Source organism: Zalophus californianus, chromosome 8 (assembly GCF_009762305.2).
Source record: "Zalophus californianus isolate mZalCal1 chromosome 8, mZalCal1.pri.v2, whole genome shotgun sequence".
Classification (NCBI taxonomy): Eukaryota; Metazoa; Chordata; class Mammalia; order Carnivora; family Otariidae; genus Zalophus; species Zalophus californianus.
Window position 1 is genome coordinate 6,511,192 of NC_045602.1, and position 24,683 is coordinate 6,535,874.

The following is a 24,683-nucleotide window of genomic DNA, read 5'->3' on the forward strand; positions in this document are numbered from 1 at the left end:
AGTCGCACGCCCGTGTGACATCGTGTCCAAACCAGGACATTTTTGAGAGCAAACAGAGAAATTATTCCTGCTTTCATCTGGCCATCTAGGTATTAACCAGCGCTGGCCAGACAAACAAGTGAGCATGGTTACCACTCCAAGGGGTGTGCTATGTGGATTAAATCCTTGGTGAAGAGAAAAGTGTACTGAGGTTTAAAAAGGCCAACACATACTTTCTTCTTAGAGACGCTCTCCCCAGACTTAGTTCTCTGGCTCTTTCCTGATACAATTTCAACCCAAATCGCAGAGGCATTTCTTATCAGCAAAAGCAGGCAATAAAATATGGGAAGGACTATAGGAGAAATGGGCCAGTGCTCTTGTGAAATTCTTTCAACACACCAGCATGCTTCTACAAACAGGAAAACATTTAGCAAGAGGTGTGCAAGCTGGTTATAGATGCAACCCGATGATTCAAAGGTGACTGTCATCTGGCACACATCAGCGCCTCTCCTCCAGAAAAATAAGCCCATAAAAGCGAAGCTTTGCCTCACATGTCTAAGTGTTTCTGCATTGCAAAAATAATTTGTATTCCAATCAGGTGATTTTGAAAAAGAGGTGAGAAACGGATACATAACTTGTACACTGGTGACTTCAAAGCCTCCCTCAGAATTTCAGAGCCAGCTGCTCCCACGGCACTGCCCTTGCCTGTTACTTCAAGGACAAGTAGTTTGAGATGGGCTTTCTTCAAGCCCAGCACCCCCCAATATAAAAGCACCCTAAAAAGTCTGAAGTTGGGGACCCCATGATTTTAAAAACCCACAAAACCAACACAGTTATCTTGCAGCATCTTCTGTTCACCAGCCGAAATTGTCCTCCTGATCTTTCATCAAGAAAGGAAAAAAAGTAGACCTGAGTCCCCTAGACCCCTCAGCGCATGCAAACCAGCAGGAGGGAAGGGCTTCTCCCCACCTCACACCTCCACCTTAGTGCAGTCGCCTCCCGATGATGCTCCCGCTGCTGGAGGATAATGTGGGTTAATGAGGAACCCATGGTGGAGAGGGATGTGGGAGAGGAGGAGGAGCTGCTCCTCTCCCCAGCAGCATGGTCACTGCCCGGCTGTAAGCCCGTACGCCCGCTTCCAGGCAGCCCGCGCCGTGCACACGGCACCCTCTGGGCTCGGGGCTCGGCAGATCTACTGACCTTGAGCAAGTCCCCCTTTCCCTTGAGACAAGGCTATGATTCTACTACTCTTCAGATGGAGGCACCATGCAAAGCCGGCAGCTAGGAGCGCGGTTACTGCACAAGAGTACCTATTGTTAATACACCTATTCTGTGTGGGTCAATCTATATGTGTGTGTATATGTATATATATATATATATATATTTTTTTTTACTTTTTTCTGCTTACCCTGAAGATTTCAATATGCATCCTTGTCATATTACAGACCAATTCTGATCTTTAATTTTCAACAGATAGTTCTAAAACATTTGCACTCTTTAATTCTACTTAACCCCTTCACAGCATTGGTACTACTTTGACACATAGTGTCACATAAAAATATTTTAAATTCTGTAAGTCATTACAGATACTGTTTTTGGTAATCACAATTACTTTATGTTTAATTCTTCATATATTTGCCTTTTCAGCAGTGCTTCATTATTTCCTGACTTTTTTTGGTCTGGATTTTTTAAATGATAGAATTCGATGCCAATAGACAATTAAAAGGGAATTCCTCAAAAGAAAGAAAACTTTCCTAGACAAAAAAAATAATAAAGTAGAAATATATATATTAATAATATTAAAATTATTATTAAAAATTAAAGTAGAAATATATACATATACATATATATATATATATGAAGGAACTAGAACTTCCCCGAGTTTTGTGTTTTACGGACAGTCCCCCCAATCGATTAATCCTCCAAAACATTGCCTCCACTGCGTCCCCTTCCCCAAGTGTATTTCACACTTCTGCAAAGCAAAATCTATTGTGAACCAAGGTTAAAATTTCATTGTCAGAATCCACTGGTTTGAAATCATTCACACTACGGGGGTGCCTGGGTGGTGCAGGCGGTTAAGCTCTGACTCTTGGTTTCGGCTCAGGTCATGATCTCAGGGTCGTGAGATCGAGCCCCACATCAGCTTCCCTGCTCAGCGGGGAGTCTGCTTGAGATTCTCTCTCCCTCTACCCCTCCCACTGGTGTGCTCTCTCTCTCGCTCTCTCTCTCTCTTTCAAAGATATAAGTCAATAAATCTTGAAATCATTCATACGAGGCAGAAGTCTAACTTTGCCCAGCTACCTAGTCTACCTTCACACAGCAATTTAAATTTATAAACAGTATTTGGGAGGAAGTATCAAACTCATCAGAGAATCCATTGTTTCAACACATTGGAGGCCCTCAATCACAAATAATTGTTACGGGAAATAAGTCGTTAAATATTGAGTATTGCAGCTCCCTGAAGACTCCTAAAAGGCAAGGTTTCTATCTTTGTTGTAACACTGTAACTCATTCAAATAGTTTCAAACTCTGACTGGTAGACCCCTGGATTATCACCAGTGAGTGTTATCCCATTCAATCTGAAATGAAAAAGGTCCTGTGTTAAATGAACAACTGAATTTTGCCGTGTTCAGTGTTAGTCCCCAGTAAGGAGGTGGTATCGATGGGGCCGCTTTTTTTTTTTTAAGATTTTATTTATTTATTTATTTATTTGAGAGAGGGAGAAAGAGAGCACAAGCGGAGGGGGGTGGGGAGGAAGCAGCTGCAAAAGTGCTCTCAGCCCCCCAGAGTGGAAAGGCCCCCGGTTGAGTGGACAGGTGAGTTTCTGCTTTCTGTGACCCACCTCTGCCATGTCTCGGGCTGTGCCCCACATTCCACGGGCCTCCTCCAACAGCCACCTTGTCTTCAAGCATCTGTGATATCACCTCCGTGGCAACATTTCTCACTTCACAGCAATAGTTTATCTTCTGGAAAGGGGAAATCCAATATTGTCAATAACCCCACCAGCAGAACAAAGCGCTGATGTTCTCAAGGTGGGTTTATGTCAAGACCCTCTAGAATAGGGCATGAATCACTCAGCCTGTGAATGCAAACAATGCATGACTACATGAGGAAAGGGTTTCTAGCAGCCTTCCTTCCGTATATATTTGAGTGTTTTCACTTACCTGAAGCAAGCCGTCAGCTGGACTTCATTCCTTTCTGACTCCAGTTTTTGTTATCGTCCCTGATACATCTGTTGCCAAAAAACCTGGATCCCCGCTCCGAAATCTTACTTTAATTGAGAACTAATCAGTCCTTAACCTCTCGTAACTCCATGAGGTTGATCCATTTGTTTCCAAAGTTTGAACCACTCCTTAACCTTGACCAGGTTCTGACTTTCAGTGTCAGATTAAACTTGATTCTGACCTTTGCATCAGCTTTTTTAAAAAGTCCTCTAAAGCGCCGAACTCTGCCAGCGCATGGCCATACTTCAGAATGGGGCTGGAAAGTTCAGAGAGTCCTCCATGTGCTGCCGCCAGAGAGAAGCGGACTGCTTGTGCCCACCCCTTGCCCATCCTTCCCCTTGTACGCAAGACCCCCAAAGTCGGCTTCCCGCCCCCAGAAGACTCCAATATCCCCCAAACTTCTGTGATATTCACCACCTCTCCAGCAAAAACCCCTCAGTCAGTTGGGTTGACCACATCCTAGACTAAGTGCAGAGATGAGCAAGCTGAAATTAGAAGCACAAAGAGCACAGGGCTAACATGGCCCATGGGAAGAGCGTCACAGTCGTCCAATCCAGCTTTGAATTCTGGCTTTCCTGTTTACTAGCTGTGTAGGCTTTCACAAGTTTTATCACTTTTCTGTGCCTGAATGAGAAAGAGCAGCAGTGGTAATCCCTACCCCACAGGGGTACTGTGAAGATTCCTTGTGATGATATAATTAAGGCATCAGAGCCTGGCACACAATAAATGCTCAATAAATGTGCACTTTGGGGCACCTGGGGGGCTCAGTCAGTTGAGCGTCTGCCTTCAGCTCAGGTCATGATCCCAGGGTCCTGGGTTCGAGCCCCGCGTCAGGTTCCCTGACCAACGGGGAGTCTGCTTCTCCCACTCCCTCTGCCTGCCGCTCCTCCTGCTTGTGCTCTCTCTCTCTCAAATAAATGAATAAATAAATACTTTAAAAAATAAAAATAAATGGGCACTTGATCTACCTTTCTGCTTACCTGTCTCTGTGTACCCATATATCCATCTAGTTGTTCCTCCTATAATGGAGTTTCAGCTCCTTGGAAGCAGACACCATCCTTAATTCACCCTTTCACCCAGCAGAGAGGGTAGCTGTTAAACATTAATTGATTTAACATTGTTAAATTCACACTTGAACTCAACTTTCTGTCATTTAAAAAATATTTTAATTACTGGAAGACATCTCTAAACAAAAATATGGGTTTCTCCTTTCTCTTCGCATACGAGGCTTCCAGGGATTTTTTTTAAAGCCTTTGTACGTGGTCTTACTTCTTGTGAGGACATCTGAAACAGCATCAGGGGCAGCATCAGGCCTGAGAGCCAGCCCAGCAGAGAGCTGCCACACCTAATGTCCTGTGCACGGAGGCTGTCAGTCCCCGCTCGCGCATGTGTACACACGCGCGCGCGCGCACACACACACACACACCAGGGCAGGGCAGCCAAAGTGAACTACTGAATTATAATTGAATGCACATCTTATTTTTGTGAATGCTTCACACACTATTGCCGACAGACTTCCCTGTACCTGGAAAGGCCAATGACCTATGGATTTGGGCAAGATCGAGGAGGCAGAGGGCTGTTATTTATATGCTTCAGGTAAAAAAAAATGAATTTTGTCTTAAAACACAGAGGCAGTTGGAATCAAGGTAAATTTCTTGGTTTGAAGCAGCTGGGTAATTGTTCAAAGCATGGACTTCACACTGTATATGAAAGACAGACTTTAAAGGAATCTTAGCATTGAAGGCATTTTCAGCAAAATTCCTGAGTGTTGACTATGGGCCCGGTGCCACAAGAGGTGTGGGTGGCAAAAAAAAAGGCCCCAGTCTCATCAGAGAGCTGCCATGTAACAAGGGCAGCGAAGTGATATCTCGGCATCCAGTGATGGTGTCAGGCACATTGGTACTTCATGGAAGTTTGTACAGTGGGGCCATGGGTCAGGGAATTGTCAACTAGAGTTTGCAAAGAATTCTACAAAGGAGACCCATTTTAAAAAGTAGATCAAGTGAAAATTCAAGTTTATTCAATGTGCCATCATGTGCCCAACCTAAACCGTTCATGAAAAACCCTGAGAAAATGTGCCCAAATCATCCTTCTTCGGTTGTTATTGTTGTAGTTAAGGGTAGAAGCCCCAGAGGCAAATACTGGCCCAAAGAGTGACATGTCTTGTCTCTCAGCAGTTTGTCACAAGAGCATTGAATCTACAGGGGGAAGAAAGCCTCCTGCCACAGGCAATTTCCTGATCCAGAGGCCAGTCCCTCCAGCGCCACCAGCAAAGGAGTTAAGAGCTTCTCCTCTCACAGACCGCAGTGCTCTCCTTCATTTCAGTCCCCCCACATGAGTGCTTCCATTCAGTCAGCAAACACTCCAGGGTGAGCACCATGTGCAAACATCAGCCTGCGTCTGGGAACAGCAGAACGAAAGGACCCCACCCACAACGGTGCGATCACTTGAGTCTTGGTGTTGAGCTTCACTAACAAATTACTCAAAGGCAGGCAAACTACAGGAATAAAGATGAAATTGGAAAATCCAACTTGGGCTCTTCTTCTAGAAGCCCATCTCCTAGACCAGGAAGGTTTCTCTTCGGAGCTCTCTGGAAGTCAGGTCACCATGGTTCTCTGTGGCTGAGCTAGAGGTGTTGCTGCCTCCACTCGGAAAGTACCTCCTTCCCCAACCCTCAGCCCCAGACATCCCTTCAACAAAGCAACAAGGCTCACCCCTAGGGAGTGCAGCCAGGTCAACTGCCAGGGTCTTCTGCTCTTCCAAGCCCCACTGGAGTCCTTGACTGAGCCACGGGACCTCTTGTCAGAATTCCTCCCCACGCTTGGCTTATGGAATCATGATTCAAGTGTGCTCAACCACCTCTGCCAACCAAGTCACCTCCTCTTAGTTGCCTGCTTCTGTCTCTGAGCCAATTGTCTTCTACCCCATTATTGTTTTCCCTCCTGTCAATCAATTTATGGCTCATTATAAAATTAGCATCCCCACAGTTGCCACAACCTACAGAAGACTGTTTTTGTCTAAAGCTTTTTAAAAAGCAGATTCATCAGGAGCTATTCTAGATAAACATATGCCACCCTTATATATAATAAGAATTTTGGAAGAGGGTTATGCATCTTACTGCCTGATAAAAAATGTCATGCTTCCACGACTCAACAATGCTCATCAGCCTCCCAGCCCAACAAAGTCTATTCTGGTACCTAGAATTCTATTCACTCCTTTAAGTTAAGACTTACAGAATCTTTGGAAAACTGAATTTACATCAGCTATGTGTTCACCGGCTGTTGACATTAGTAATCAGCTCGGCTGTCAAACAGGTGGTGATGGGCAGGACCCAGCTGGAAGGAGGGACAAAGGAGGCCGGAGGGGCCCCAGGGCCAGGCAGTGCCATAGAGTCCAAGAGGGAGGGGCACTGACTGAGCAATCCGAGGACCCCAACCTTGCCGTCTTCATCACGGCACTTCAACCTGGTTGAAAAGCCAAGGACGAGGCCCCTCACTCCAACACACTTAGCGGTGGGGTCAAGCAGTCCCGCTCCTTGGGTATTTACTTTGCAGTAACCATATCTTTTCCCAACTGAGAGCTTCATGATGCCCTTCTAGAAGCAGGAGGCCCGGCTGGAGCCCAAGCAAAGGCTGCAGTTTTGATTCACCTGTCTGGGCAGGTGCGGCTGAAAGCTGGGGTGGACCCTGAAGGGCTCTCCCGGCCTCAGGAACTTTGGGGTCTGCAGGATGACTCATCTGAAGGGTAGAGAAAGCCAGGGACGCAGTCTTCATCACATCACAGGGATGACCGTCCCGAGCACCAGAGTGACTTTGTCTCATGGTTATCGTCTGGAGGTTCCGGATGTACCCTGGATGACTGGAGTTGGTGGTACACCAGAAAGGAAAGATTTTGGTTGAAAGAGACAGAAAACTTAGCCACAGTGGCTTAAACAAAGAAGAAGACTCATTTCTCTGGTTCAGTGGTGCCATCCTAAGACTCTAGTGGCCTCCGATTGGCGAGAACTATAGGGGCACCACCTACCATATCTTCATTTGTTCCACCCGAAAGAAGAAAGAAGTCAACACGGTAGCAGAAGTTTTCAGGAACTCTAAGCAAACTTGGCTTCCTTTTGTCCCTTGGGCCTGCATTGTACTGGGTGGCTACGCCTAGCTAGAAGGTAACAAATGTAAGGGGGATTGGAAATGGAAGTGGGAACCACCAGCTGGTACTATCTCCCTTAAGGGGAGTCCTGTAACATGGCATTAGGCTGTAGGGCATGCCATATAGCAGGAGACTGTGCTGGAATCTCGGGGCTTTGGAGAAACACAGTGACTTTCAGCAACTAGGATCTACTAACTATGTGATAGAGTCTAAATAAAAGACCACATGGCCCTTTGCTGGGGCACAGAACTGAGAATTCATTTGTGAACACAGGTCCTCCCTTCAGATGAAGAGAGAAACTAGGAATGGGCCAGGTCTATTGTGTGTCAAATCCTTTGCCCAGATTGTTTTATTTAATCCTTATAACAATTCTATAAATAGGCATCATTTTCATTTCTGATAAGAAAATGGAGGCTCGATGATCTTGAGCAACCCATCTAAGATGACTCAGCTAAAAAGTGCAAGAGCCAAACTAAAACCCACTCTCTCCATCCAAAGTCCATCTTCAACTCTGCACATGTTCGGATGACTCAATTTTATCTGGAGAATTATTTGATTATATATAATATCCCGCCTATATCTGAGAAGATTTAAAACAGCTGCTTCTATGAAAACCCTGTCACCAGCTGCCTAGCTGAGTGATGTGTCTCTCAATTTCAAAGATAATGAAGATGCTGGGATTTTCCCCAAATGTTTAAGAAGCTGGGAAGCCCAGGAAAGTCCCAGGATCCCCAACCCCTGTAGCGATACTCTGTCTAAACCAGGGCCATTGTCCTTGCAAAATCAATACAGTCACCCATTCAACCACTCCGGGGAGGGTTAGGATGGGGCTAGGGAGACACCACTTGAGGAGGCATCAAAAATCTCAGAAATCAAGATAAAATGATTTCTAATGTAATATTTTTAAAATAAAAATTAATGCAGGGGCGCCTGGCTGGCTCAGTTGATTGGGCATCTGACTCTTGGTTTTGGCTCCGGTCACGATCTTGGGTCATAGGATCGAGCCCCACGTCAGGCTCCACACCCAACGGGGAGTCTGCTTGGGATTCTCTCTCCCTCTCTCTCTGCCCCTCCCTGCGTTTGTGCACGTGTGCTCTCTCTGTCTCTCTTAAAAAATAAATAAAAATAAAACAATGCAAAAAATCCACGATGTGCCAAATCTCAAAACTTTGAAATAAAGACTGGTTGTCACTTGTTTTATGATTCTTTAGTTTCCAAACAGCGGTTCCCCCCAGCGGCGGTTCCCAGTCCCTTGGCCTTTGAGGACCCTCGGGACAGCTTTGTGAGGGTTAACAATGGGGTCCAAACAGATGGAGCAATGTGGGGCTATATATATATATTCATAGTTTTTTACTGCAGAGCCTCTATTCAATTTTCTCTGTGGTTCCGAGTACTGGAGGACATTTTGCTAAGCACATATGTGGGGCATAGTCTTCCTTTTGCTTCAGGCCCCAGTTTGGCCCCCCTCACTCACACTGCTCATCCACATAGAAAGCAGAAAGGGGACAAGCAAGGGTAGGGGGGTCTTGGATGGCATTCGAGTCCATAGCCCTGCAGGCTGGTCCCATCCAGGCGAATTCCACATGCAGATGTCACTGCAGCACCTGTCAGATGTCCCTGTGTTTGGGTGAGACTGTAACTTTCAAGTCACCCTAACAATGTTGGAACAATCTCTTTCCCCCCAAAAGACACCTGGTGTGTAGCGGTGAGCAGACGTGGAGCATGTTATTCATTAACATTGCACCACTAATTGCTTTAACAATAATAGAAAGGTTGGAAGGTATTACACTGGGTACATGACGTTGCAAACGGCGCTGGATTAATTTGCATTGAAAAGGTTGCAAGAGCAGTTAACACCTCATTAATATGATATAAATACTAATTCATACAGATCCCAAGTGACCGCCAAATTCTTATCACCCAACCAATGCGAGTGTTGCTTCAGAAAACACACTGTATGGATCCCCCCTTAAAGGCAGGGAGCAGCTCCACCTTCGAAGGGGGTGAAGATCATGGGCACCGCGGCTGCACTCAGTGTCTGCTCAGCCTGGCCCACAGCCGCTGCCTCAGAGTGGGGCGCCTGGCCACCGAGGCCAAGGCTGCCGCATGCCCCTGATGCCCTGGGGACAGCCAGGCCTCCGAAGGAAGGGCTGCACCGCATGCTGGGCAGGGAGGGAGCTCCCGGAGAACAACTGAGGTTTTCCACCAAATAGCAGCTCGTGGAGATCAAAGCCATCGCCTTAAATAATTGATTTATTTATACAAGTAAAAAAAAAAAAAAAAAAAAAAAAAACCCTGGAGGGTCACGAAGAGTTGGAGATGTAATCGCACCACTTGGGAATGAGAGATGCTCAGAAGCTCCTGCGTCTGGAAACGCCTGGGGCTGCGATTGGGGTACCTACATCAAAGGATGTGGCTCAGGAGTTCACGCGGGAGATCACTTCCTGCAATTTGTTTTCAACAATGTTGCCAGTAAGAAAAAATTTCTCCCACTGCTCCTTTTCTTCACCACGAATCCCTTAGGAGGAAGGAGAAGACAAAAGGAGGATGGATGTGGGGGACCTGGGGTGGGACACCCGCCTGGGTGAGAATAACGTCCCACTGCTGTCCTCACCTCTACGTGCAGGTAAAGTGGCCTCCGGGATACGGTTAAACACACACACACACAAACACACATGCACGAATGCACGCACGCACAGGTGCACGCCATTTGTGCCAGCCCTGCCCCTATTCAAGCATCGCCCTGGGCCTTCCTCACCACGTCAGTGCTGCCAAGTTCTCCGGAATGCAGCTCAGGGACACAAAGGCAGTAGTCCCTCTCCTCACAGTGGCCATTCACCTGCTCCACGATCCATCCATGCGGCTGAAGAGACACCCGCAAATCCAGCCGAATTCCGAAGATGCACCGAGGGCCTGGGTGTTGCCGATGCCCGTTCAGGCGCAGTGGGGTCAAGAGCAGATTCAGAGCAAGCCCCCGGGAGGATGGAACATCCAGCACGAAATTGATGGAGGCCGTGTGGCCAGTCACCGTCAGTGCCGTGATAGAAAAGCACCAAGTCAGGAGCTGGTCTGAGCCGGCCCCCGGAAGGGCGAGAACATTTCGAAGGCCATAAAGAGACAGAAGCATCCCAGGAGGATGAGAAGGGTGTCAGCAAAGGCACCACACAGGTGACTCGAGGCTGGTGGTCAAAAGCAAAGTCTGGGGCCATAGTTCTTCAAACCAAAACTGAGTATAACACTTAGCAAACAGACAGAGAAGCAGAACGTGTGACGAGGGAATGGGCCCAGGAAACGCGAGACGTGGTCACTAGATCGGCGTTCATCAGCCTCGGAGCCCAGCACACCACTCGACTTTAAACTTGAGTAGATTTCAGTTTGGTTAACACCCGATTAGAAGAATGGTTTTATGTTGGAGAAGTGTAGGAGCTACAAGCATAAAAAGTCAACTCCTAAGTTGTGTGTTTGCACAACTAGACCTTGTCTCAAACAACACCAGGTGACTGAGATTTTTTTTTTTTTTTTTTTTTTTGTCCTTCAAAAGGCACCCCTATGTGTCTCAAGTTTGGGAAACACGGCAGCAGACCGGAAGCCTCTTGAGGACAGGAACCAAGTGTTGCTCATCTTTGAACCTCCGTTTCCAGCACGGTGGGTGGCTGGAAAGGCCCTGAGGCAAAGATCGCTGATCAGTACCTGGGGACCAGACACCATCTCTGGTCCTAACAGTGAAAGCTAAAGTTTACAGTTCTTACTGTGTGCCAGGTGCTGTTTAAGCACTGAACGATCGTGAGCTTCACAGCCAGCGCTGAAGGGGAGGAAGGGTCCCCTGCCAAGACCCTCTGCTTTACGGTCCAATATATCATGACATAAAGCAAATTGCATTTAATACAGAACACAGGAGCACCTTGTCCCCCGTGACCTGGCACTCAACAGTGACACGGTATAGTTCATCTGCAGTCTGCTGAATACGTACCCCTCCAATGTCAGTTTTAATCCCCAGAATCTGTAAATATTACCTTGTATAGGATTTTGCAGATGTGATTAAGTTGAGGATCTGGAGGTGGGGAGATTATCCTAGATTCCCGGGCTGGGCCCTACCTTCCATCACAAGGATCTTCCTCAAAGAAAGACAGAGGGAGCTTTGACACATGTGCAAGAGGAGGAAGCAAAGGGACCCTGGAGGCAGACGTTATGATATGTCCACAAGCCAAGAAATGCCAGTGGCCACTGGAGACGGAAAGAGGCAGGGCCCAGATTCTCCCCTAGAGCTTTCTGAGGGACAGCAACACTGCCAACGCCTTGACTACAGCCTGATGGTGTGGACTTCGGATTTCCACCCTCCCGAACGAGGAGGGAATACATTTCTGTTGTTGTCAGGGCTCGCATCGGGGGTGACTTGTTACAGGAAGTTAATATGGCGTCCTTGAACACCCGCTCTCTTGATAACCCCATGCAGACCCAGACTTGTGCTTGTCCACATCGCTGGCCCTAGGTCTTCAAAATAAAAGGCGGTTGTATCCAAAACCATGAAGGTCTGAGGGTTGGATACTGGTACTGCTTTGAAGTGAAGGGAAGGATGGCGCAGCGGAAGCAATTAGGTAAGAGAAAAGACCAATTAACGTTCTTGTCTAATCCTTTCTCTCCAAGGGTGTGTCTGCGGTAGAGTCCTAGACCTGCCAATCATCCTTTCTCCTGCTTCTCTTCAAGTTCCAATTCAGGCTTCCAGAGGCTAGGTGTGTATTCCATTCAGTGTGGTATTTGCAACCATTGTACATGGTGATTCATATAAAGTGATTCATATTGCTCTCATATTTCTATATATGTAGGTATATACATAATATGCATAAAACATACTAATTCTTTACATGGGCAACCAAATGAATAGTGCAAACTTTTATTTCTGTTAAATAAATTGCATATGTCTATGCAATAAGATTTATTTTTTCAAAAACAACTAAAGACTCCAGTTACACTAAAATAATTTTGATGTTAATTGTCAAAATGTATGAATTATAACCTACATTTTGCTTTTGAACAATTTAAAACAATTTGGGAGAAAAACAACTCTTTGAAAACATGTGAAAAATAACTTTAATATTTTGAATTTTAAGCATATTTAAAACTTAGACCTTAATGAAAATGCATTCAAATTTTATATACTTTGAAAACAGTTGCACTTCGTATTTTAAGCATTTAGATATTCGCTGTTAATAGGACACAAATTTTGTGGGAATCTTAAGTATAACAGTATAATTATTTTGCTGAAGTTATGGGAAGAAAATTTCATCTAGAATAAACGGATGATAATTTATAAGTTGTGTAGGTCTTTATTTTATTGCTCACCAAAATAGCAATGGCCTCTAAACAAACCAGAAAGTCCCGCACGTGGACAAGGGCCTTGCATCAGAGCGGATGCTCCGTAAATGGATGTCGGATGAGTGAATGCGTGTTGGGAAGTTTCTATGGCACGTGGAGCCAGAGGGCCTTGACCATTACCCAGAGAGTTCAGCCAGCAGGTGAGCGGGGTGGTGGTGCAGTAAGACCAATGTTGGGATTCACTGAGCATCAGGATACAATGGAGGCTGGAGTTATCAAATATCAAAAGTAAGAGAGTTCGCCATATAATATAAAATAATGTAGTTCACTGTTGGACTTTTATCTGTTCACTCTTTTTAAGCTACAGTTATCTCATCAAAACCATGGCAGGGAGGTGCTGAGCCCTCTGGCTGCAGGGTGGGGTGTCAGGTAAGGCAGGCACTCGGGGGCTGGAGGAGCATGGCGCTGGGGAAAGACTGTGGACTTGGCCGGGCTCAGACCTGACTCGAATCCCAGCACCACCAGTTCGTCTCTGTGGAGGCCTGGGCTCCGGTCTGCACTTCTCGAAACCTCTACTTATTCATCTGTAAAAGAGGGATAATAGCACCCCCCTCGTAAGGCAGTTACGACATCAAAAAAAAGTATGGAAAACACAGCTAGTGACTAGCCAACAGTGGTGCTCAATAAAGAGCAGCTCCTATCATCATTAAGGTGCCAGAACTCCAGGCAGAGAATGGCATGTCCCCTCAATGCAGAACCCAGGCTAGACCCCTGCTCTGAAGGGGGTGGGGGGGGGGATGAGCCAGCATCAGCACCGTCACCTGGGAGCTTGTTGGAAATGCTGGATTTTGGCCCTGCCCCCAGGCCTCTGAATCCGAATCTGTAGTTACGGAGACCTCCCCCGCCCAGGTGACTGCTGTATACAGTAGAGTTTGAAAGCATCTAACACCCAAACCCGTGGTTTTCTGTCCTGACCACATAACCAGAGGGGCTTTCAAATAACCCATTGCCTGAGCCCCCTCCCAGACATATGAATTCAGAATCCCTAAGAATGGTGTGGAGCCTGGGTGATTGTAGTGTGAGCCAAGACCTAGAATCACTGGCTCTATCAAAAGATATGAAGCCTTTGGGACAGGGCCTCGTTATGCCCTTCAGGGGCTCTAGGCATGTTTGCCTCCATGGGTCCTTTCTTCCATAAAATAATATGTAAAATTATATTCTCCTCCATGTTGATAAAAAAGATGCCTATGTTAATATTGTTTATTAAAATATTTTCTTCAATTTAAAAATTCCTGTTTCAGTTCTAAAGTTAAAACACCACATAGGCCCTTAACATTATCTCGGGCCTCAGGCGCTGTGCCCACCGTACCTGATGGACCAATTGGCTCTGCTTGGGGATATTATATAAAGGTGAGACATAGCCGATGAGAGAAACGAATGCTTGATAGAGCTGTAAAGCTAGTGGTTCAATATATGTGAGCTAATGGCTCACAGATACTGAGATCCTGATCCATAAAAGAAGATGGAGAAGGAAAACAGGGAGGGAGAGAGGGAGGAAGAGATGGAGGAAGGGTGGGAAATCTAAACGAAATTCTAACCAAATGGGGAAAGTGTAGGGAGGAAGAACATGCCTTTGCACACTCTGCAGCTATAATTGCAAAGTAAATACGAACGTTGATTGCACACCTACCATTCACCCATCTGTTCTTTTAATCATTCATTCTTCTGTTTCTCCAGCTCACAACAGAGCCGAGCCCTGACAAGTGGAAGATGAGAACACTACCACCCCTTCCTTCCCTGGGCCAAACACTTGGGGCAGGCAACCCCATACCTGCTTCATTTCATTACCTTCCCAAGAATGTTCGCGCAAGACCGTCCATTTCCTAGAATGACCAAACGTAACGAAAGCAGTGTCACTTAAAAGAAATCAGCTGGAATCACAGGAAAGTGGAGTGCGGACTGCAGCTCCCCCCACCCCTTGAAATTACCAGCTGTGTGGCCTGACAGTTTCTCCCAGGGGGTGCTTTTTATACATTATTTTTATTATTTAAAAAAAACCTGGCTTGAAAGGATTGGTTACGAATAAAGCAGCTCCTCGCCAGTGGGAATCTTGAGTGGGCCGGATCGACGCTATGGTTCAAACATAGAGAAGAAGGAGCTCAGGACCAAACGGAGAGCGCCCCACATGATGGTACTTACAAACCAGGGAAAATACAAATTCTGCTTTTCATGCGCTCTTCTTAGAAGAAGAGGAAGGGGGAAGAAAAGCGGTATTCAGAAGTTGCAGCGAGGCCTCATAATTAGAAATACAGCACCATTATTCCCTGCACAAAAGAGCAGGGAGTTTGGATGTGAAAATGAAACCTTCTGAATGTGAAAGTTTCAAGTAAACAAAAGATTAATTGCTGTATGCATTGGCCCTTGCATTAGGGGGGAAAAAAGCTACCATGCCTGCATGGTTGCATGGGATTTCCTGTGGAAAGGATGACTCTAAAGGAAGAGTTCTCCTTAATGAGATTTTTTTTTTATGAGAAAATATATGCAGTTGGCAATGTTTCATACCTATGAGGCCCTGCCTGAAGACCACGCTAGAAATTGCTGAAACTCAGTAAAATGGGGTCCAATCTAAGTTCACAGTTGGTGCACTTATGCCTTGCATGTTCAACACACTTTATAAATAATAATTAAGACTCCTTCCATCAATGTAAAGTATCATCCCATTCATTATACCACGGAGGAAATCCGTGTAGAGGGACCTAGTTGCATCCGAGAAGGAATCTGTCAGAATGGAGCCTGGAGGTCATTCCCATGCAGATGAGACCCCAGGAAAGACCAAACAGACCTTTCTGGTTGGGTGATCCCAGGACTAGATCGGTGCGTGGCGCCAGGCAGGCACTCAATAAATAGACACGTATGAAAGAAAGGAAAGATGGGGGGAAGAAAAGAAGGGAGGGAGGAAATGGTGGGTGGGATGGGTTGGGGCGGCACTGGAAGAGGGTTGGTGGCATGTCACGTGTCATGTCTTAAGAAATTATTCCAAGGTCCTTCCCAAGAGAATAGTGTATTTTTGTTTATTAGTTTGATGGTGAGAATTAAAGCCTTGATTATATGGTTTCTTTAATCCTAAAAAAATAGAAAGTCCGAGGAAACACAAAGGCTAACTATTTATTTATCAGATTCTTCAAACCTTGTCTTTCTCTCTCTTCACTGACCTAAGTCTGTAGCCACTTCTGTCTTTTAAAAACAAGTCCACTCTTGGCCTAAGGTGCTTCTCTCTTCTGGATGGTGGTTCCTAGGTCCCCAGCATGTCTGCCTGCTCCCATCAGGATGGCCATCCCCTGGAGCTGGCAGGTGTCTGTCCCCACCTCGGGGGAATGCACGTGAATCCTATGCTCTTCAACAGAACAAAGGCTGAAGGGTTACATACAACATCTTCCTTACACTCCCGGGGTGCCCAGGCCAGCACAGATTATCTATAAATAGCAATTTAGATAGGAGATCTCAGCGGTGCATGGCATCCATCCACCAAATGCAAACAGACAGCAATGAGGCCCCAGGGCCGGTGGCGGATGGGATACAGGAAGCCCTTGGCAGGTTGTCACGGTGGCACTGTTCACACTTTTCCCGCTGGTGCACTGGGACAGACACTGTGGAAGGGAAGGAAGGTACTAATAGGTACAGTATCTCAGACACCAGAGAGCTTGGGAAAGTGGTAATTATGAGGATAATGGAGTTGAATGGCTGTCACTGAGTGTCATCATCTATTGGAGAAAGACAAAGAAAGCCTGAGAGTTATTAATCGCCAATTTAAGGTGGATCATGCAAGTCAGAGGCCTCACTGGCAGCAATCTAAGAAGACACATCTCTTTTAGCCAGAGATGCGGGAAAGCTGAAGATGGGGCTCAGGACTTAATCATCAGGGCTGCAGAGCTCCAGAGAAGGTTAAATCCTCAGCCCCAAAAAGTCCACGATGCCCGTGGTGGACTCTGGTTTGAAGGGAGTGGGACCCTGATAATTATAATGGGGACTTCTAGGTCAGAGGTCACAAAAATCCCCTTGAGGACCCTCTGGGCCTGCAGAAGTGGCCCTCTCCTCCTGTCGAAGGCCAGTGCGCGGCCCTTGCTGGAAAATGCTGCAGAGGCCTCTGCCCCACCGGCAGCAGGTACACCCCTGAGATCTACTCCCACCGCCCTCCCCCCCACAGACCAGGTCACAGCAACACCCCGCTGGGGAAGCTCTGGGGCTGCTACAGGAAAGAAGAGGCTACAGGAAAGAAGAGGCTGCAGGACCCAGCCTAGAGCCATTGACAAGACCCAGAAGAACACACGGGCTGGATTGGGATGCACAGAACCTAAGTGTGCAATAGGGAGAGTGCATCCTGCATCCATGTGGGCATATCTTCCATAATGCGGACAGTGTGATACTCTGGAAAGGCCCCAAGGCCGGACGCCATGCTGCTAGGATGGCCCGCACTGAGAAGCAGAAATGCCAGGACTGCCCTCCAGATAGCGGAGTAAAGGAGGTAGAGGCTCAGGGAAGTGGCCTTTCCAGAGCAGATATATCATGGAGATCGGGAAGCCAACCAACCATGCCTGGCAAGAAAGCCCGGGAATAAGCACTCCCCACATGCCGTCGGGGGGCAGTGCTGAAAAACACAGAAGGGGCCATCCTGTTGTTGCCCAACTGGACCCCCTGATGGAAATGTGCTGATGGAGTCTTGAAGTGATAAAAGCCACTGTGGTGTCTAACTAGATGCAAGGGGGGGCACGATTATAATTGGGCAACATGGCTGGAGTGGCAGCCACAGGGGCCTGACCCAGAGAGAGTAGTGGACACAGCATGCCTAGGACTGAGAGAGACGGGTGGCCCCAAGAGCATTGTTCAATCTGTACACTCAAAAAAAATTTTTTTTCAAAGAAAGATGATCAAGAGGCTGAATCAAGACAATCGAACTGTCCCAAGAAAAAGCCACATCTCAGCGCCAGAGTTGGTACCTGGACCTGAGCCAGTGTTCAGGCCCAGCACCCACTGCCTGAAGAACAGGTGGGTCCCCAGGAGGAAGGACCTGCAGCATCACAGCAAGTGCACAGGTGGGTGACTCCCCTCGTTCTTCCCCAAAGAGGGAAGTACACACCATGTACTCAGGTAACCACACGCTGGAGGATGGGGGATACCCAGACCCTTTGAGGATTTTTGGGCACACGATGGAGATGACACTGGTAACTGATCCTCAAGCCCATCATCAAAGTGAAGGCATGTGGGCCAGGGGTAAGGAAGACCTGGCCAGGTCTGGCTCAGAGTGGCTTCCCTGGGTCCACAGACCCAACCATGGTCTTCCCCCAGCCCCCAAGGTAAAATTTAAAGGGACTCTGGAAATGGAAAGAATTACTACATTCATTTCTGGAGTAGGCGGTAAGAATGACCGCAGTGGGAAAACTAAATGGAAGCCCCTGAAATGCCTCCCCCACCCATGAACATCCACACCAAGACAGGAAATCAAAAATACATCCCACACCTGGAAGAAATGCCAGAGGTTAAAGACCTAGAGCATGCGGGGTGTGAAGCCAACACACATCTAGTTAATTCACCAATCTGGCCCCTAAACAACCCCGACACACTCGACAAGACAGATCAACCAAGTAGCAACACCATCTGTAACTTCCGGTTGGAGTAGCTTCACCAGAACAGAGTAACGCACCTCGAGCCCACAGGATGCAGCCGCAGGTGTGGCCAGTGCATTCGTCCCCACTATTATCAGGAAGATACTATCACAGAGTAGACTGTATGCATTTGGGACACTTGGCAGGGAGGGAAAGAGGGAAAATCAGAGGATTAGGGCAAGAGCTGGGGAAGACGCACGTGATGAAAGGATGGAAAGAGGTACTGAGTGTATGCACACCCTATTCTTGAACACCAACATGCTGTGCACTGCTCCGGGCCCTGGAGATCAGCAGTGAAGAAAACAGAAGAACAAACAGTCCTGCCCTTGGGAGCTTCCTTACCACTGGCTGTCATTGTTGTTGTCGTGGGCGCATCAGAGATTGGGGGTAGGGGAGCTGAGGATGCTTAGAGGAGAGGACAGACAGGTAGGCAGACAGACAGACCGATATGGTCCCACACACCAGGCCTTGCAGCAAGAGATCCACCCTCCGGATGTGCAGTGTTGTGAGAGAGAGCCACATACACAGGGAGAAAGCATCTAGAGGCCATGCAGACCAGGACGAGCAGGACTTGAGCCAAGGCAAGAGAAGCCGGAGAAGGGGACACACAACAGACATGTAAAAGATACAAGACCGTCTACGGACTCAAAGCATCAGGAGGTGAGCCTCTGGAAGGTGAGTAGGTCCTGAGTGCGGAGCACGCTCAATGGCACTGGGGCCCTTCTAAGAAAAGGCACCAGAGAGCTCACCTCCCTCTCTGCCAGAAGGCATGCCTCTGCAGACTAGGAAGAGGACCCCCACCCGGCCACGCTGGCTCCCTGATCTCAGACTTCCAGCCTCCAAGACCATGAGAAATAAATCTCTCTTGTTCAAGCCCCTCAGGCTGTGGTGTTTGTTAAAGCAACTCAAACTCTGTCTCGGCTTGGGCAACCAGATAGATAGGGCACCACAGAGCAAAATGGGAACTTGGAAGAAGGGAGTGGGGAAAAATGCCAATGTTAGCTTTGGGACTGTGAATGGGAGATGCCTGTGGGACCCTCCCCCAAGTGGGACTTAAGAGAGAGACATGGGCTAGAGACCGAGGTTTAACCACTGAAGTGATGGCCACCATCTGCAGAGATCCCAGGAGGGTCAGACATTGCAAGGAGACCCCAGAAATGAGGACCAAGTAGGAGGAGATGGCCACATTGACTCACCTAAGAACGTCTAGTGAGTGACGCCCCTGGGAATGCATGGAGGGGCACCCGGGAAGGCCCATCAGGCTGTTGGCTTCTTTAGCGGCAACGAAATGGATGACCCATAGGCAACTGTGACTGGAGAAGCATGGTGGTGCTTCATCTCTGCAAACATTCATGCTGCTCTACCAACTCTCCGCCTAGTCCTCCACTGCAGTTCAGTCCCTTGTAATGTGCTGCCTTCTCCCCCTAACAATGAAAGACGATGAAATTCGGTTAATGTATGAATTTGCCTTAGGAGACAACGAAATAATTGCCCTTATTTTACTGGATATGTTTTTTACCTCCGAGGAATTGGGATTCGTTGGGGAAAGTGCCAGTCATGGGAGGTCCCAAGCCCACTCTCTGCTCTTGTACGTCAGGGGAAGCGCACCTGTCACCAAAGCTGCCCATGTGCGTCCAGGTCAAGAGAGTGATGGTTCTGCTTTACAGACCAACACATTTGCACAGGAAACCACATCAGCTACCCTTGCTCACCAACTACCTTTGCTCATCATTCATGAAGACTCAACCAAAAATCACCAGGAATTTGAAAAGGAAAAAAATTAAATAAAATATTCAAGAGAAAGAGATAGAAAACTGACCCCAGGGAAAAGAGACATAATTATAGAACCAGAAGAGAATTTCTTTAATTCTAAAAGCATCCCTAGAGAGATCTCCAGACACAGATAACAAGGACAATAGAGAGGAGGAAATAGAGAAATAAAAGAAGAGAATCTTCTCGACTAAAGAGAGACCTGAATTTTCAAATAGAAAGGGCACAACCTGTGTCAAACAGGATGAGCAAAAGAGAATACAAAACCTATCTGTACTCTGTCAACATTGTAGAACCCCAACAATAAAACAAGAGCCCTAGCTGCTTCTAGAAGGAAGAGAAAAAAAAATAAAGATGATCTCCACAGGACGAGAACTAAACTGAACTCAGACTTAGCAATAGAATGTAATGTTGGAGGATGAAGGAGCAAAACATTTCAGATCTTAAGGGAAAACTGAAATTCTAGTCCAAGCTATCAACCAAGTGGGGCGGTAGAAAATAAAGATATTTTGAGAGTTTTTGGACTCAAAGGGTTTTACTTCCCTTTCTGAAAATATTGCCGAGCAATACTTGCAAGGTAGTCTTCTTAGCACTTTACAGGAACTAACTTTGAACCTTCACATCAATCCTATGACATTATATTTATCCTAAGTTTATAGACAGAGAAGCTGTGGCACAGAGAAGTTATATTCTGGCAAAATGGAAAAGGAACTCCAGAAAAAAATGCTGTAAAATTTAATTTGCAGTGAACCAAGGAGAAGATCAAGGACAGCAATCCAAGGCTGTGAGCTGTGTGGTGTGTCTAGAAAGCAATGAACCCATTAAAAGAGAAACCAAGAAGCCTCAGTGAAGGTCTTCAAGACAGAAACAAATCCAATTAGGTGTATTGTGTGATTAAGATCCTGAGAGGTCTAAAAGACATGAGGATGCATACATTCCTTCAGTCAGTGGTTACAAAAATTAAGAACAAAGAAAAAGAATGAACACAAGAAATATCAGGGGGGACAGGGGCATCTGGGTGGCTCAGTCAATTAAGTGGCTAACCCCGGATTTTGGCTCAGGTCATGACCTCAGGGTCCTGGGATCGAGCCCTGCGTCAGGCTCCATGCTCAGCAAGGAGTCTACTTGAGATTCTCTCCCTTTCCCTGTGACCCTCCCCCTGCTTGCTTGCTCTCTCTCTCTCTCTCTCTCTCTCTCTCTCTCTCAAGTAAATAAATAAATCTTAAAAAAAAAAGAAAGAAAGAAACATCACGGGGGTGAGAGGAAAGGGAAGGTAGCTGTACAGAACATGCATGGCCTAAAGATGGAGCAAATTTAAGATGACCTAATTTTGAGCAATAGATGGGGTTTAGGAAAAGAAAAATACATTTAATCCTGACTCTTGGAAGATTATCCTTCAAATAGCACGAATTTAGTAACACAAAACCCTTCCTTAATTTGTTTTGCAGGAAAAATATTAAATAATCATGGAATATAAATGCTGCTTTTTAAACTCTTTGTTTTTAGAATTGATCCTTAGGAGCCTAGAACACTTTTAGTTATGATAAACATATAAATATAATATGAAAATACGATGGCATAGCTGGAAAAAGAGGAAAGAAAGTTGGGGATTGTAAAGATGCCAATTTTCTCACCTTTATTAATGAGGAATCAACAGATAACGCCTCAAGTTGATGGCTCCACAACTCCAAGGGCGTGATCCATGAAAGAAATAATTAATAAGCTGGTCACCCTTAAAATTACAAACTTCTGCTCTGGGAAAGACGATATCAGAAGAACGAGAAGACAAGCCACAGACTGGGGGAAAATATTTGCAAAAGACACATCCGAGAAACAACTGTTACCCAAAATGTACCCAAAAATCACTTAAAACTCAACAGTAAGAAAGTAAGGAACTGACTTAAAAATGAGCAAAAGAGCTGAACACTTTACCAAAAAAGATAGGCAGAAGGCAAGGACGCATATGAAAAGATGCTCTACCTCCTATGTCATCAGGGAGATGCAAATTAAAACAGCCTCAAGATGCTGCTACACATCTGTGAGAATGGTGAAAATCTAAAGTTGGTGGATCAAGAAATAGGTAAGCATAGTACTAAAAGTTGTGAAGCTACAGAAAAACTTAAAAAGTACATAACCAGCAAAAGCCAACATATGAAGGAAAGACGGGAGGGTATGTAAAGGCACTAAATCTCCCTTCCTTCCTTCCTTCCTTTCTTTCTCTCTCTCTTTCTTCCCCTACGCGGGGCTTGAACTCACAACCCCAGGATCAGGAGTCACGTGCTCTACCAACGGAGCCAGCCAGATGCCGCCCACATCTTCCTTGGTGAAGAGTTAATGCACACGGCCCAAGGTTAACTGATTAAGATACAGCGATAAAAATAATTCTAGATGAAGTTATGGTGGTAATTTCTGGAAGAATTAAAACCAAAATTGCTCAGCTCTGGAGCTGGGTGGACTGAGGATGAGGGTATGTCTACAAAGACAGTTATTTTTGTTTTGTATCCTCTGTACTGCTCAGAATTTTTGGTATATAATGTGCATGTAGTGCTTTATAATTGAAAAAGCAATTTTTTAATCATCAGTAATTTTTCTGTTAGGGAAGAATACAGCTGAAGGATGAAGTTTATGGAAATTTTTCTAAAAGCTTAATAATAGACGTCAGGAACAAAGCGTTGCTGAAAATAATGAGTTTTTGAATTTTAAAATGCCTTGAAGTTTTTCTCAAATTGTAAATCTCCCAAAGGGTGTTTCTCCAAGTCCTACTTATCAGACGCACTACTAAGTTCAAATTATAAAAAACTTACCTGTAATTGAAGCCAGCTGCAACCTTTTTGACAAGGACTAATTGCCGATAATGATTTAAGTGCTGAAAATTCGCATGCCACAATTGTTTTAAACGGGGGAACCTCTCACAGCTTTCTCTGAAAAGAACTGTTAATCTTTGCTGCTGACTTAACAAATCCTTCAGTCACCTGTTTGCCATCATTTTCATGGGCTGATAACGTGTTTATTAGAGTCATAATGTGCAGGTGGAGGAATAAAGGTCTTGTTCGATGGCACTGGGATTTCTTCTGACATTTCTACGTGAGAAACGTTGGCACGAGCTTCAGGCTTGGCTATAGCAGAGAAAGACAATAAAGGCCCACATGATTTTTTTTTTTTTTAATTCAAGGCAAATGAAAAGTCAGCATTGGATTGATATCCGTAACTTTAGATGATGTGGCTGGTAAAACCCATACCCTATACCATTGTCCCCTTACCTGCTATAAATCAAGGGCCCCTGGTATTGGCAGGGCTGGAGGTGCCGGTTTGTGGCGAGCGGCCTCCCTCCAGCCTCAGCATCTCCGTCTGGCTTTGGGTGAGTCTGATTTTTTTCATCCTCAGCATTGCGACTGCTCCCTTTGTCTGCTCTTAGCCCGGTTCGGGGCACTTCACGTACCAGCTCTAGTTCTGGAGAGAGGGGCAATGGGCAGCACACGCCAAGAGTTAACGTGACCTTTGGCTTTGCAATTCTACTGCTAGGATTTATCTGAAGCAAAAAGAAGAGATCCTGTGCAAAGGTGTGGCTGCAAGGATTTAATCAAACGGTTGTTCGAGACGGTGGGAAACTGGAAACTGATGAGGACGGGGGATGGGTTGGATACTTAGATGCGGAAAAGATGCACAGTGCCAGGTGGGGGTGTGGCCTGTGGACACCTGGCTCCTCAGCCGGGACCCCCTCGCGAGGCCAGCCTTCGGCACGCGGCCTAAGCACTGTCAGCCTGAATGGGCTGGTTAGGGAATCTCACCGGGGCCACTGGGCAGTAAAGGCCTGCAATATAGAAAACATGCAGCATCATGGCTGGCAGGTTGTAAATACTTGATCCATGCCACGTAATAATAAGAGAAATAATAAGATGGTAGTAGCAGTAAGAGTAAACCATAAAAATCATGTTGAAAGGGAAGATACACTGACGGAAAAAATACATACCTATGGGAATTCGTGGACCAACAAAAAAGTAGTTGTTCTTGACCTCATCAAAGGAATATATGCAGGGCGCCTGGGTGGCTCCATTGGTGAAGCGTCCACCTTCAGCTCAGGTCATGGTCCCAGGGTCCTGGGATCAAGTTCTTCATCAGGCTCCCTGCTTCTGCCTCTCCCTCTGCCACTCTCCCTGCCCGTTCTCTTTCTCTCTCTCTCTCTCAAATAAATTAAAAAAAAAAAAATCTTAAAAGGAATATATGCGTAATAATAGGCTAATTATCAAAGTAGAATGTTAAACAGTGATTACTCCTAAGTGGTAAAATTATGATGAATTTATTTCCTTTCTGATTCTCGGTATGGTACAAACTTTCTACAAGGAAGATATTTTACTTTAGCAATTCAGAGACCCAAAAAAATCACATTTAAAAAAGTATTTGTTTTAGATTACTCCAGCGCACAGAAACTCAGAATTGGAAGAAACTTTCAGTGCTCCAGACTGATGAAGAAAGCGAGAGACCCCGCCAAGGAGAGCATCCCCCCTCAGCCTCCTCCCCGCAGAACCCGGGGTCACCTGCAGCCTCACAGCACCCCCGGAATGCCACGCAAAGCACAAGGATCTGGGTCTCCCCA

At 46.1% G+C, this 24,683-nt stretch overlaps 1 long non-coding RNA gene across 3 annotated transcripts; it reads right to left on the reverse strand.

Moving 5' to 3' along the window:
• Window positions 1-2,834: 2,834 nt before the first annotated feature.
• On the reverse strand, window positions 2,835-24,568 carry LOC113937172. Of its 3 annotated transcripts, none has more exons than XR_003524535.2 (5): window positions 24,060-24,568; window positions 23,350-23,539; window positions 22,894-23,205; window positions 19,516-19,743; window positions 2,835-2,945 (listed from the first exon to the last, which is right to left on the reverse strand). It is a non-coding gene; the product is annotated as an uncharacterized LOC113937172 (long non-coding RNA). The 3 variants fall into 3 exon arrangements; XR_003524534.2 differs by lacking the exon at window positions 2,835-2,945 and adding an exon at window positions 12,407-13,243; XR_003524533.2 differs by lacking the exon at window positions 2,835-2,945 and adding an exon at window positions 15,644-16,306.
• Window positions 24,569-24,683: the final 115 nt, after the last annotated feature.